Source organism: Lutra lutra, chromosome 16, assembly GCF_902655055.1.
Source record: "Lutra lutra chromosome 16, mLutLut1.2, whole genome shotgun sequence".
NCBI lineage: Eukaryota > Metazoa > Chordata > Mammalia > Carnivora > Mustelidae > Lutra > Lutra lutra.
Genome location: NC_062293.1, coordinates 18,201,163 through 18,215,661, shown reverse-complemented (window position 1 = coordinate 18,215,661; position 14,499 = coordinate 18,201,163). Strand labels below are relative to the sequence as shown.

Here is a 14,499-nt window from a genome sequence, read left to right as displayed (position 1 = left end):
GGCTTTAACCCACTGAGCCACCCAGGTGTCCCAGGAGCCAAGAGATTTTAACAGGCATTTCAGGAGTATTTCTTTCCATTTTTTCATTTGTAAAATAAGTGGAGAATATCAGATGATTTCTAAGGTCCTGTCTATTAACACTTGATGAAAATCACCTCAGGCAGAATAAAAAAAAAAAAAAAAAAAAAAAAAACAAATTATGGGGAATTCAGAACTCTAGGGAGCAAGAAAGAGGTGAACTAACTGCAGTGAAATTAACAATGATAAGATGTCAAAGTGTGAAGAAGGCACTTCCCAAACAAGTCATCCCAGAAAATCTGTGGTTGAATCAAGCTAAAAGATTTCAATACCGACTCACCACGATTCTAAAATATTAACTATCTGGGTATCCTGGGTCACAAGCTGAGCAATCCACTAAGAATCGTGCTAGTGACTCACACTCCTGAATGAGACTGCTTTATGTACAGAGACAAGGAATCAATTAAAGGGTTTACAATGAAGTTTTGTTCAACTGGAATGTTTTAAGTGGAAGTTAATTCTGCATGAGCGGTAATAGATGTTTAATAACTAGCTAGTGACAATTTCCAAGCAAAAGCATTATGGCAGTTCACTAGCAAACAGTAATCTATGTATTACAAACATAAAAACAACTTGTTTTCAAAAGAGCTCTTGGCTATGGACAGTATTTGAGAAACACAATATAATTTGTTGTGAGTCGAATTATAAAACCTAGTAGAGAGAATGTAGTTTGAAATCTTGGCTCTATTAACCAACAAGGATACAAAATACATCACTGTGGGCTGACGTGTCAATTTGTGCTGGCAAAAAGCCACTCTATTGGAATCTAAGAACCTTCAGGAACCAGCTGGAGAAGTATGAGGAATCTGGGAATAATGCATTCATTCACATCCTAAGTGGTACTATCTTCATGTTAAAAAGGACAGTATTGGTACACTTGCCCAAAACAGCTTGAGTTTAGGTCAAATCAACTGTCTGAATAATCATCACTCTAGGAGAATGAACACCTCTAAGACAAAACAAAAATGTGTAACATTTCCAGTATGACTAGGTTCATAGCATAAAATATGCAAAAAAAAAAATACTATCATCCACTAATGGGGAGGGCAGTCTGGTATAACCTCTCTGGGAGGTACTGTGGTTAATACTTACTGGGAACTTTAAAGCGTTTACATTCTGGGGTACCTGGCTGGCTCAGTCAGAAGAGCATGCGACTCATGCAACTCTTATCTTGGGGTCGTGGGTTCAAGCCCCACGCTGGGTACAGAGACTACTTAAAAAAAAAATCTTAGAAAAAAAGAAAATATTAAGGTGTTTATATCCTTTGATCAGTAACTTCACATCTAGTAATTTATCTAAAATAAATGACCAGGGCACCTGGGTGGCTCAGTGGGTTAAGCCTCTGCCTTCGGCTCAGGTCATGGTCTCAGGGTCCTGGGATCTAGCCCTGCTTAGGACTCTCTGCTCAGCAGGGAGCCTGCTTCCTCCTCTCACTGCCTGCCTCCCTGCCTACTTGTGATCTCTCTCTGTCTGTGTCAAAATGGATGAATAAAATCTTAAAAATAAAATAAAATAAATGACCAAAAATAAGACAAATTTTATGCAATTTAGGATATAACCTCGTGACAAAATATTGCACAACTACTATAAATATTGTTTTAGAGTAGAGATCACAAAATTCAAATGTACACAATTATCTAAAGACAAAAAAATAGACTAGTGGTTGCCTAGATCTGAAAGGTATGGGACAGGGGGAAACAGGGAGTGATCCCTAGTAAGTAGGGGGTTTCTTTTTGGACAATGAAAATATTCTAAAATTAAATTGTGCCATGGCTACCCAACACTGATAATACATTGAAAATTTTGAATTGTACACTTTAAATAGGTTAACTGTACAGGGTATGAATGATATCTCACTCAAGTTATTTAAGGTATTTTTAAAACATCTAGATACCAGTGAGGAGATGAAAGTAACCAAAATAGAAAAATGGGGCCTGGAAAAAATACCAGCCAAAGTGGGGGCTTACTGCTTATTAGCTACAGCTATGGAGCTACCAGACAGTTACATCCTTTTTTTTTTTTTTTTTTTTTAATTTATTTATTTGAGGCGCCTGGGTGGCTCAGTCGTTAAGTGCCTGCCTTTGGTTCAGGTCATGATCCCAGAGTCCTGGGACTGAGCCCTGCATCAGAATCCCAGCTCAGCGGGAAGTCTGCTTCTCACCCTTCCAACCCACCCTGCTTGTGTTCTCTCTCTCACCATCTCTCTTCTCTGTCAAATAAATAAAATCTTTAAAAAAAAAGATTTATTTATTTTTGGGGGGAAGAGAGAGAGCATGTGCGTACAAGTTCGGGAAAGGGCAGAGGGAGAGACTCTTCAAGTAGACTGCCTGCTCAGCAGGGAGGACGACCTGGGGGGCTTGATCTCACAACCCATGAGATCCTGACTGGAGCCAAAACCAAGAGTCAGAAGCTCAACCAGCTGAGCTACCCAGGCACCTCAAGACTTCCATATCTTTTAAAAGTCTTTGACCTTGGGGCGCCTGGGTGGCTCAGTGGGTTAAAGCCTCTGCCTTCGGCTCGGGTCATGATCTCAGGGTCCTGGGATCAAGCCCCACATCGGGTTCTCTGCTCAGTGGGGAGTCTGCTTCCTCCTCTCTCTCTCTGCCTGCCTCTCAGCCTACTTGTGATCTCTGTCTGTCAAATAAATAAATAAAATCTTAAAAAAAAAAAAAGTCTGGGCGCCTGGGTGGCTCAGTGGGTTAGGCCGCTGCCTTCGGCTCAGGTCATGATCTCAGGGTCCTGGGATCGAGTCCCACATCGGGCTCTCTGCTCAGCAAGAAGCCTGCTTTCCTCTCTCTCTCTCTCTCTGCCTGCCTCTCCGTCTACTTGTGATCTCTCTCTGTCAAATAAATAAATAAAATCTTTAAAAAAAAAAAAGTCTTTGACCTGGATGTTTATGTCAAGTCTGATTTTTTACAATTTTTTTAAATTAAATTATTTTAAAGATTTTGTTTGAGAGAGAAAACACCAGCACAAGCAGGGGAAGGCAGAGAGAGAAGCAGACTCCCCACCGAGCAGGGAGCCTGATGTGGGATTCAATCTCAGGACCCTGGGATCATAACCTGAGCCGAAAGCAGACCCTTAACTGACTAAGCCATCCAGGGGCCCTGATTTTTTTTTTTTTTTTAATTTTTGACTGAAGTGGAAAATAACTAGAGAAAGGTGTATAAATGTAAGCACGCAGTTCAGTGAATTGTCACAAACCAAACATACCCCTGTAACCAGCATTAAATCAAGAACATTACCATCCACCCACAGCCACAATCACACCCAAGGGAAACCACCATCCTTCCTCCAACAGTATATGTAAGTTTAGCCCAGGGATAGTTGTTTAAGAGACTGTCCTATGAACTAGAGAGTGTTCTGCAGCGTTCCTGGTCTCTTCCAGTTGTGGCAACCAAAGATGTCTACACATTGCCAAATCCCCCTTGGGGTACAATATTATACCACATTGAGACCCACCTGTTTACCTGTTCTTGAACTTAATATAAATGGAATCATACAAAATGGGCTTTCTTGTATCAGAATCACAAAGAATATAATTTTTCATTTTTTTTTAAAGATTTTATTTATTTGTTAGAGAGAGAGAGAGAGAGGATGAGCACAGGCAGACAGAGTGGTAGGCAGAGGCAGAGGGAGAAGCAGGCTCCCCACCGAGCAAGGAGCCCGATGTGGGACTCGATCCCAGGACGCTGGGATCATGACCTGAGCCGAAGGCAGCCGCTTAACCAACTGAGCCACCCAGGCGTCCCAAGAATATAATCTTTTATGTCTGACTTCTTTTGTTCAGCATCTGTTGAGAGTCACCAATTTTACTAAAGCTAAAGCTCTAGTCTGTTCATTCTATTCTCTTTACTATATTATTATATAATATATTATATATTATTATATTATATTGTGTGAATGTATCAATGTATCCATTCTACTGCTGATGGGCATTTGAGCAGTTTCCAGTTTTGAATATTATGAATAATGCTACTATGAACATTCCATGTATGTCATCTGGTGAACCTGTGTATGAATTCCTGTTGAATACCTAGAAGCAAACTGTCATGTCAGCTTCCACAGGTTAGTACTTTTCCAAAGAGGGTTGTATCAATTTACATTCTCTCCTGTCTCCTTTTCGTTCACGTCAGCAACTAACTATAATATATATAAATTACTATATATTATAAATTATATATTATATATATTTTGCAGGGGAGGGGAGATGCAGAGCCCGATCTCAAAACCCTGAGACCATGACCTGAGCCAAAATCCAGAATTGGACACTTAACTGACTGTACCACCCACGTAACCCAACATTTAAATAATATTGAGCCAGATAATCTTGTTGGCTGTATAAAGCCTGTCAATTTGTGACCTGTTTAAAAAGAATATTTCATCATGTGGGAAAATGCTCCTATGTAGCAGAGACAAAAAGCAACCAAACAAAAACCCTCCAGTAATAATATGTCTGAATGGAAATACACCAACACTGACAATGGCCTTTGAACAATTTCTATTTGCTTTTCAGTAATTTCTATAACAAACATGTAATAAAGGAGTTGGAAAAGCTTTTTTCTATGCAACAAAAGCCCTGAGGGAAATTTAAAAAGTACGTCAGGGCACAAATTTCATATTTGCACACATTCATAAAGACCTAATTAAGGGGGCGCCTGGGTGGCTCAGTGGGTTGAGCCGCTGCCTTTGGCTCAGGTCATGATCCCAGGTCCTGGGTTCGAGCCCCACATCGGGCTTTCTGCTCAGCAGGGAGCCTGCTTCCTCCTCTCTCTCTGCCTGCCTCTCTGCTTACTTGTGATTTCTCTCTGTCAAATAAATAAAATCTTTAAAAAAAAAAAACCTAATTAAGTAATGGGTATAGCACAGAAAAGTGTTAACTATCTCATAAAACCTTTTTTTTTTTTTAAAGTTTTTTTTTTTTTTTTTTTGACAGAGAGATCACAAGCAGGCAGAGAGGCAGGCAGAGAGAGAGGAGGAAGCAGGCTCCCCGAGAGAGCAGAGAGCCTGATGCGGGGCTCGATCCCAGGACTCCGAGATCATGACCTGAGCCGAAGGCAGCGGCTTAACCCACTGAGCCACCCAGGTGCCCCTCATAAAACCTTTGATACAGTTACTACACCCCCCTGCATAAAGGGGTCCAAGACAGAACTTACATAAAATTCCACTCCAGAGTAAAACAGAGTCTAGAAGGTAATTCGTAATTTGTAAGGATATATCAAAAGATAGCACTATTCTTTTTTTTTAAAGTTTTTTAAAAAGTTTATTTATTTAAGCAATCTCTACATCTAACGTGAGGCTCAAACTCATGACCCTGAGATCAAGCGTCAGGTGCTCTACCAACTGAGCCAGCCAGGCGCCCCAGAAGACTAGTATTCTGACATGATGTCATATATCGCAGCTTACTATATCATAGTATTGTTCTTTACATTCCTTTAGAAACACTATACAATCATTAAGGGGTGTCTGGGTGGCTCACTTGGTTGGGTGTCTGACTTCAGCTTGGGTCACAATTTTGGAGTCCTGGGATGGAGCCCCGTATCAGGTTCCCTGCTCAGCAGGGAGTCTGCTCCTCCCTCTCCCTCCAACCCTTCCCCCTGCTCATGCTCCCCCCGCCCCGCTCTCAAATAAATAAATAAATAAATAGATTTTAAAATGGTCCAGAAGCAACATGGAAAATTAACATATCCAACAGTCCCTTGAAATATACAGTTGTTGCCATTGCTATCTGCTTATTGAATGTCTGCTACTGAGTATTTGGAAAGAGTTACCTTATTTGGGGAAACTATTATTAAAATGCCACCAAAAACTTAACCAGTCTCCAATATTTCTTTTTTAAGATTTTATTTATTTAAGAGAGCGAGATAGTGGGGCGCCTGGGTGGCTCAGTGGGTTAAGCCGCTGCCTTCGGCTCGGGTCATGATCTCAGGGTCCTGGGATCGAGCCCCGCATCGGGCTCTCTGCTCAGCGGGGAGCCTGCTTCCTCCTCTCTCTCTGCCTGCCTCTCTGCCTGTTTGTGATCTCTGTCAAATAAATAAATAAAATCTTTAAAAAAAAAAGAGAGCGAGATAGCAAGTAAGCATGCACAGGAGCAGGGAGGGGGCAGAGAGGAAGAAGCAGACTCCCTGCTGAGCTGGGAGTCCTGACTCAGGGCTTGGTCCTAGGACCCTGAGATGGTGACCTGAGCCGAAGTCAGCTGCTTAACCAACCAAGCCACCCAGGCGCCTCCCAGTCTCTATTATAAGTGAGTTCTAGTAAATCTTTATTTGACATGTGAAAATGTTATAAAACTCATACTTCCTGTCCTAATCACTCCACTTCATTCTTTTCTCCTTCATATCAAGGATTCTTCTGTTGGGCTAAGAATATGCCCATGAGGGGGCGCCTGGGTGGCTCAGTGGGTTAAGCCGCTGCCTTCGGCTCAGGTCATGATCTCAGGGTCCTGGTATCGAGCCCCACATCGGGCTCTCTGCTCAGCAGGGAGCCTGTTTCCTCCTCTCTCTCTCTCTGCCTGCCTCTCTGCCTACTTGTGATCTCTGTCAAATAAATAAATAAAAATCTTAAAAAAAAAAAAAAAAAAAAAAGAATATGCCCAAGAGATTCAGTATAAACCCAAGAGATTTCTCCTGAGAGAAAATACTAAATGCTAACATGCTGATTATTTAAAACAAAATCATCTATTACTTTAAGGCTTTGAAGATTAGCTAAACTGGAATCTAGTAAGACCACTATTCTGAGCACAGATTTCATCTCTATTTTCCCTACCTCAAAAAACCATGCCAGTATGTATGTAATTTCAAACCACAAAGAAAAAAAAACAAAAACAAAAAACCAACAGTTTTCTGTGGCACATAAATAAAATACAGCAGGAAATTTTTTCTTTTTTTTTTAAAGTAAGCTCTAGGGGCACCTGGGTGGCTCAGTGGGTTAAGCCTCTGCCTTCAGCTCGGGTCAGGGTCTCTGGGATCGAGCCTGGCATCCGGCTCTCTGCTCAGTGGGGAGCCTGCTTCCCCCTCTCTCTGCCTGCCTCTCTGCCTACTTTGTGATCTCTCTCTCTGTCAAATAAATAAATAAAATCGTAAAAAAAAAAAAAAAAAAAAAAAAAAAAAAAGAAGTAAGCTCTAAACCCAAAGTGGGGCTTGAACTCACACCCCCAAAATCAAGGGTCGCATGCCTCACTGACTGAGCCAGCCAGGTACCCTGGTAGAAAATAAACTTCTATTAAGAGCATTCTGGGGGCGCCTGGGTGGCTCAGTGGATTAAAGCCTCTGCCTTAGGCTCAGGTCGTGATCCCAGGGTCCTGGGATCGTGCCCCACATTGGACTTTCTGCTCAGAAGGGAGCCTGCTTCTGCCTGCCTCTCTGCCTACTTGTGATCTCTCTCTCTGTCAAATAAATAAATAAAATCTTAAAAAAAAAAAAAAAAAGAGCATTCTAGTGGGGTTTTAGTCTGTTAAGTACCTGCCTTCTGGGAGGTCATGATCCCAGGGTCCTGGGATCAAGCCTCATGTGGGGCTCCCTCAGTGGGGAGTCTGCTTCTTCCCCTCCCTCTGCCCTTTCCACAAGCTTGTACTCTCTCTCTCTCAATTAAGAAAACAAACAAACAAACAAACAAACAAAACAAACAAAACAAAACAAAACAAAAAAAACCATTCTACTATGGGTTCCAAATGCTAAGATGGGAGTGGTGCTGGCTGGTGGAGCCTGGGACTCTTGATTGTGGCATAGTGAGTTCGGGCCCCACACTGGGTGTTGTAGAGCTTTTTTAAAAAAAAAAATATAAGGTTGATTTAAATTTCTCCCTGAACTAGTAACCATAATGAACTGGTAATCAAAATAAATCTAATCAGTAGAATGCTTTGCAAGGTATGTATATATAATTTCCTTCCCAGGACACATCCCAATCATAAACATTTTGCCATCCTCTTTTCTCAGTTCAAGTAATAGGATACAACGGCTTCAGATACACAATTCAGTAAAAGAACTGAGATGCTCCCCCAATTCCTAACAATCTTTCCAAACTAAAAAAACAAAAACAAAAAAGAAACCAAAACCTATTCCTAAGTAATTCTGAGAAACGCACATCTGCTTGACCTGCTCAACCTATAATAAATACAAAGCTTTCACTCTGAATAACAGAACATGAACATCTACTACTGAATTGGAACATTAAGGTCAAAGCAAGCTAGCTGAGTTAGACACACAAACAACAAATTCCCCTTCAGAAAGTATTACACGGTTTCTCTCACGAAACATTCTTTATACAAATCTAGATAGGCTAGTCAAGGGGTACCTGGCTGGCTGAGTCAGAAGAGCATGTGGACTCTTGATCTTGAGGTTGTGAGTTGGAGCCCCATGTTGGATGTAGAGATTATTTAAAAATAAAATCTAGGGCGCCTGGGTGGCTCAGAGGGTTAAACCTCTGCCTTCGGCTCAGGTCATGATCTCAGGGTCCTGGGATTGGGCCCCACACTGGGCTCTCTGCTCAGCGGGGAGCCTATTCCCCGCCCTTCTGCCTGCCTCTCTACTTGTGATCTCTCTCTCTGTCAAATAAATAAAAAAAAATTTTTTTAAATCTTAAAAAAAATTTTAAAAAATGCTTTAAAGACTGAAAACTGGGTGCCTGGGTGGCTCAGTTGGTTAAGCAACTGCCTTCGGCTTGGGTCATGATCCCAAGATCCTGAGGTTGAGCCCTGCATCCAGCTCCCAGCACAGCAGGGAGCCTGCTTCTTCTCCCTCTCCCTCTGCTGCTAAGCCCTGCCTGTGCTCTCCTGCTCTGTCAAATAAATGAATAAAAAAATCTTAAAAAAAAAAAAAAAAAAGCTTAAAATACTACATATTCTTGGATATAAAAGCCATCATAAGATATTAGTTTTCCTTAAACTGATCTAAAATGTAATGCAATCTTGATTTCTAAAAATGCCAATCAGATTTCTTAGGAAGCAGACAAATTGATTCTAAATTTAATGTGAAGGGGTGCCTGGCTGGCTCAGTCAGAAGAGCATGTGGCTTTGATCTGGGGTCGTGCATTTGAGCCCACATAGGGTGTTAAGATTACTTAAAACAAAACAAAACAAAACAAAAAAAAAACCTTAAATAAATCAAAGAATGAGTAAATGAATAAGTGAATAATAATAAATGAATAAACACATTTAACATGAAAAATAAAGTTAAGAATGGTTGGGAACTTTTTCTTTTTTTTTTGAGATTTAATTTACTTATTTGACAGAGAGAAAGCGAGAGAGGAAACACAAGCAGGGGGAGTGAGAGAGGGAGAAGCAGGCTTCCTGCTGAGCAGGGAGCCTAATGTGGGGCTTGATCCCAGGTCCCTGTGATAATGACCAGAGCCAAAGACAGACGCTTAACAATTGAGCCACCCCGGCGCCCCATTTGAGAACTTTTCTTTTCTTTTTCTTTTTCTTAAAGATTTTATTTATTTGACAGAGATCGAAAGTAGGCAGAAAGGCAGGCAGAGAGAGAGGAGGAAGCAGGCTCCCTGCCGAGTAGAGAACCCGATGCGGGGCTCGATCCTAGGACCCTGGGATCATGACCTGAGCCGAAGGCAGAGGCTTTAACCCACTGAGCCACCCAGGCGCCCCTTGGGAACTTTTCTTAAAGAGTAAGAAGGGTATACAAGCTTCTCTATAGATTATAAAACTAATCATTTTAAAAAGTGGAACTGGCAAAAAGATAAACAGATCAATGGGATGGAACATAACACAAAGTCCAGAAGATCAAAATACATCTGGAAATGTAATGTATGATAAGGTGGCATTTCAAAGCAATAGACAAAACATGGAATATATTTTTTTAATTTTTTAAATGATTTCATTTATTTATTTGAGAGAGAGAGAGCATGAGAGGAGAGAGAGATCAGCGGGAGAAGCAGACTCCCCGACGAGCAGGGAGTCCGATGCGGGACTCGATCCCAGGACTCCAGGCTCATGACCTGAGCCGAAGGCAGTTGCCCAACCAACTGAGCCACCCAGGTGCCCCAAAACATGGAATATTTAATAAATGGTAATAAACTACCATGGGTAGCTCTCTGGAAAAAATTAAAGTTGGGTCTTTAAATTCCAGATGATGGGCACCTGGGTGGCTCAGTTGTGAAGCGTCCGCCTTGGCTCAGGTCATTATCCCAGGGTTCTGGGATAGAGCCCTACATGGGCTCCCCACTCAATGGGAAGCCTGCTTGTCCTTCTCCCTCTCCCCCTGCTTGTGTTCCCTCTCTCGCTTTCTCTCTCTCTGTCAAATAAGTAAATTCCAAATGAATCAAGGATTTAAAATTAAAAACAGGGTGCCTGGGTGGCTCAGATGGTTAAGCATTTGCCTTCAGCTCAGGTCATGATCCTGGGGTGCTGGGAGGGAGTGCCACAGTGGGCTCCTGGCACAGAGGGGAGTCTGCTTCTCCCTCTCCCTCCCCCCTACTCATGCTCTCTCTCTGTCTCAAATGGATAAATAAAATCTTAAAAAAAAAAATTAACATGTACTGAGGGTTTACTAATATGCCAAGCACACCTTTAAAGAACTAAAAGTTGAATTAAATTAAAAACAATGGCAGTTAGAAAAAACCATGGACATTATTTTTCCTTGATAATCTGAGTAGAGAAGACTTCTAAAATGATACAAAAACCTAAAGGTCAAATGAAAGAAATGACAAATTCAATTATACACAGTGTAATTTTTGGAAAGCAAAAAATAAATGTTGTAAACAACTCAAAAGATATACTGAATGCTTAAAATGATTTGCAGCTCTCAGAATAAAAGGTTTTATTTCTCTAACACATAAAGAACTCTAACATTAATAATAAAAAAGGGCACCTGGGTGGCTCAGTGGGTTAATCCTCTGCCTTCAGTTCAGGTCATGATCCCAGGGTCCTGGGATTGAGCCCCACATTGGGCTCTCTGCTAAGCAGGGAGCCTGCTTCCCCCTCTCTGTCTGCCAAATAAATAAATAAAATCTTTAAAAATAATAATAATAATAGGGGCGCCTGGGTGGCTCAGTGGGTTAAAGCCTCTGCCTTCAGCTCAGGTCGTGATCCCAGGGTCCTGGGATTGAGCCCCACATCGGGCTCTCTGCTCGGCTGGGAGCCTGCTTCCCTTCCAATCTCTCTGCCTCCCTCCCTGCCTACCTGTGATCTCTGTCAAATAAATAAAATAAAATCTTTAAAAAAAATAATAACAAAAAAGACCACTCAATAGAAAAATGTGCAATGGATAGAGAGAGGTCTCAGAAAAAGAAATATATATATATATTTAAGATTTTATTTATTTGAAAGAGAGTGACAGAGATAGCGAGAGAGAGCACAAGGGGGGGGAGAAGAGAGAGAAGCAGGCTCCCGCTAAGCAGTGAGCCCCTCATGGGGGTTGATCCCAGGACGCTGGGATCATGACCTCAGCTGAAGCAGATGCTTAACTGCCTATGGTGCGCCGGAAATATAAATGGTTTTTAATCATATGAGAAGATACATAATATCACTTATAATTAAAGACTTACAAATTAAAACTACACCAACATACTACTTTTCATTTATCCAAGTGGAAAAAATTTAGGAATTGACAGCCAATCACTGATAAGGAAGAATACAGAATAGGGTATATGGTGAGGTGAACTGGTTATATGAAGAACACACACCCTTTTTGACCCAGCAATTCCAATTCTGAATGTTCATCTAATAAATATGCTTATAGACATAGAGTATTCACTGTAGCACTGTTGATAATGTGCTGAAAAAAATTTAAAAGTCTATCTGGAAGGGACTGGGTAAACAAATTACAGCACATCTGGTAGTCAAAAAAGTATGAGACACCTCTATCTCTAATGATAGGAAATAAACTAAGATATATTAGCCAACAATGCAGGCTGTAGAACAGTGCATACAATATGCTACCATTTATGTGTATGTGTGGAGAATTAGAGTCCATGGATACCGCTAGAGGAATTCACAAAAAAGGGTAAATAAATAATTGCTTCAGCAGAAAGAAAACGAGTGAAAAGAGAATAAAGGAAGACTTACTTTTCGCTGCAAATCCTTTTATACCTTTGGGATTTTATAATACCTAATACATTACCTACTCCAAAAAAGCAATTTAAAAAAAGTCTTTCGTAAAGATTTTATTCATTTATCTGACAGAGACACAGTTGAGGAGGGAACACAAGCCGGGCAGCAAGCAGAGGGAGAGGAGAAGCAGGCTTCCCGAGGAGCTGACAGCCCAATGTGGAGCTCAATCCCAGAACCCCAGGACCACGACCCAAGCCGAAGGCAGACGCCTAATGACCAAGACACTCAGGTACCCCCCCGCGCCCAAAAGCAATGTTTAAAAAAGTCTACAGGGGCACCTGGGTGGCTCAATGAAATGGGTTAAAGCCTCTGCCTTCGGCCCAGGTCATGATCCCAGAGTCCTGGGATCGCATCCCTCGTAGGGCCCTCTGCTGAGGAAGCGGGGAGCCTGCTTCCTCCTCTCTCTCTCTGCCTGCATCTCTGCCCACTTGTTATCTTTCTCAAAAAAAAAAAAAAAAAAAAAAAAAAAAAAAAAAAAGTCTACAAAGTAAAATACAAGTGCGAAACTATCAACATTGGCCATAATGTATAAACTGTCCCAGTTTCTTGGGACATTAATTATACTGAAGCTTGGCCCAGCAAATAGGAAGAAGAAATGAAAATCAGAACTAGGTACAGAATGTCAAAGAAAAAACCCAATCTTCAATTTCTTCTTCTTTTTTTTTTTTTTTTTTAAAGATTTTATTTATTTATTTGACAGACAGAGATCACAAGTAGTCAGAGAGGCAGGCAGAGAGAGAGGAGGAAGCAGGCTCTCTGCAGAGCAGAGAGCCCGATGCGGGGCTCGATCCCAGGACCCTGGGATCATGACCTGAGCCGAAGGCAGAGGCTTTAACCCACTGAGCCACCCAGGTGCCCCTTCAATTTCTTTATTACATCTGACAGCCTGCTTAAGCCAGCTATGATTATTTTCCTGGAAGGCAAGTGTACCCATTGTGTATATTATACCAGTGGTGACCACTGTATTTCTGGTCTACTAAAACTACTGAAGATTCCTCAGGCCATGGCTATTAGCAAGTTTACATCAATAAATATTTACCAAGGAACTAACACTATATTGGCATATAAGACCAACAGAGCAAAAAACAACATAAAATAATGAGGCTGCTTCTTTTCTTTTTTTTTTCCTTCTTATTTATTTATTTATTTATTTGACAGAGAGAAATCACAAGTAAGCAGAGAGGCAGGCAGAGAGAGAGGAGGAAGCAGGCTCCCTGCTGAGCAGAAAGCCCGATGTGGGGCTTGAACCCAGGACCTGGGATCATGACCTGAGCCGAAGGCAGCAGCTTAACCCACTGAGCCACCCAGGCTCCCCTTCTTTTCTTTTTTAATAAAGATTTTATTTATTTACTTACTTGAGAGTGAGTGGGTGAGGGGCAAAGGGAGAGGGAGAGCGAGAAACTCAAGCAGACTCTGCATTGAGCTCAGAGCCTGACGTGAAGCTCAATCTCACGACCTCAGCATGACTATGCTCAACTGACTGCACCACCCAGGTGCCCCAATAACGAGGCTTCTAATTAGAAGAACAAAAGCTTTGTCAGAAGTACTTTGCTACTATCAGCAATTACAAATAATTAATAGTTAATTATTAATTACAAATAAGTAATAAGCACTCAAGTAATTGTTGAATACAAATACGAACTACGAGCTAGGTGCTGTGATACTGGGCTGCCCAAGACAGATATTACTCCTGACTTTATGAAATATACAGAACAGACTAATGGTGAAATAGCATTATACAAATAATTAATCAATATTGTGATAAACCCTATAAAAGAGAGAAGTGCAGCATGCTATTAACCGAATCTAGGAGGATCAGAAGATTTCTCCACAAAACTGCTATTTAAGGGGTGCCTGGGTGGCTCAGTGGGTTAAGCCGCTGCCTTCAGCTCAGGTCATGACCCCAGGGTCCTGGGATCAAGTCCCTCATCGGGCTCTCTGCTCAGCAGGGAGCCTGCTTCCCTTCTTCTCTCTCTGCCTGCCTCTCTGCCTACTTGTGATCTCTGTCAAATAAATAAAATCTTTAAAAAAAAAAACCAAAAAGCTGCTATTTAAGTATATTTTGAAGAACTGAGGAGCTGCCTCCCAGGCAGAAGAATTAGCTACTACATGTCCAAAGGCCTTGGGTGAGCTTTGAACCTTTAAGGAATGAGGCAAGTGGGGCAGGGAGGAGGTGGGGGGGAATCAGCAAGATCAGCAAGCCAGACCACTCATAATAAGAAGGTAAGTACAAAGACATGATGCTGGGGGCACTTGGGTGGCTCAGTGGGTTAAGCCTCTGCCTTCAGCTCAGGTCATGGTCTCAGGGTCCTGGGATCGAACCCCACATCGGGCTCTCTGCTCACCAGGGAGCCTGCTTC

The 14,499-nt window shown here is 41.7% G+C and overlaps 1 protein-coding gene across 12 annotated transcripts in view; it reads right to left on the bottom strand.

Annotated features, from left to right (window-relative positions):
* The window catches only part of GJC1 (gap junction protein gamma 1), a 36,224-nt gene that overhangs the window by 14,598 nt on the left and 7,127 nt on the right, over positions 1-14,499 (bottom strand). Inside the window, exon 1 of one of the 12 annotated variants that reach the window (XM_047706436.1) lies at positions 1,171-1,200. The exons of the other annotated variants lie outside the window; for them this stretch is intronic. The gene's annotated coding sequence lies outside the window, so the exon portion shown is untranslated. Of the gene's footprint in view, positions 1-1,170; positions 1,201-14,499 lie in introns of those variants that run through there. 12 annotated transcript variants of the gene reach the window in all.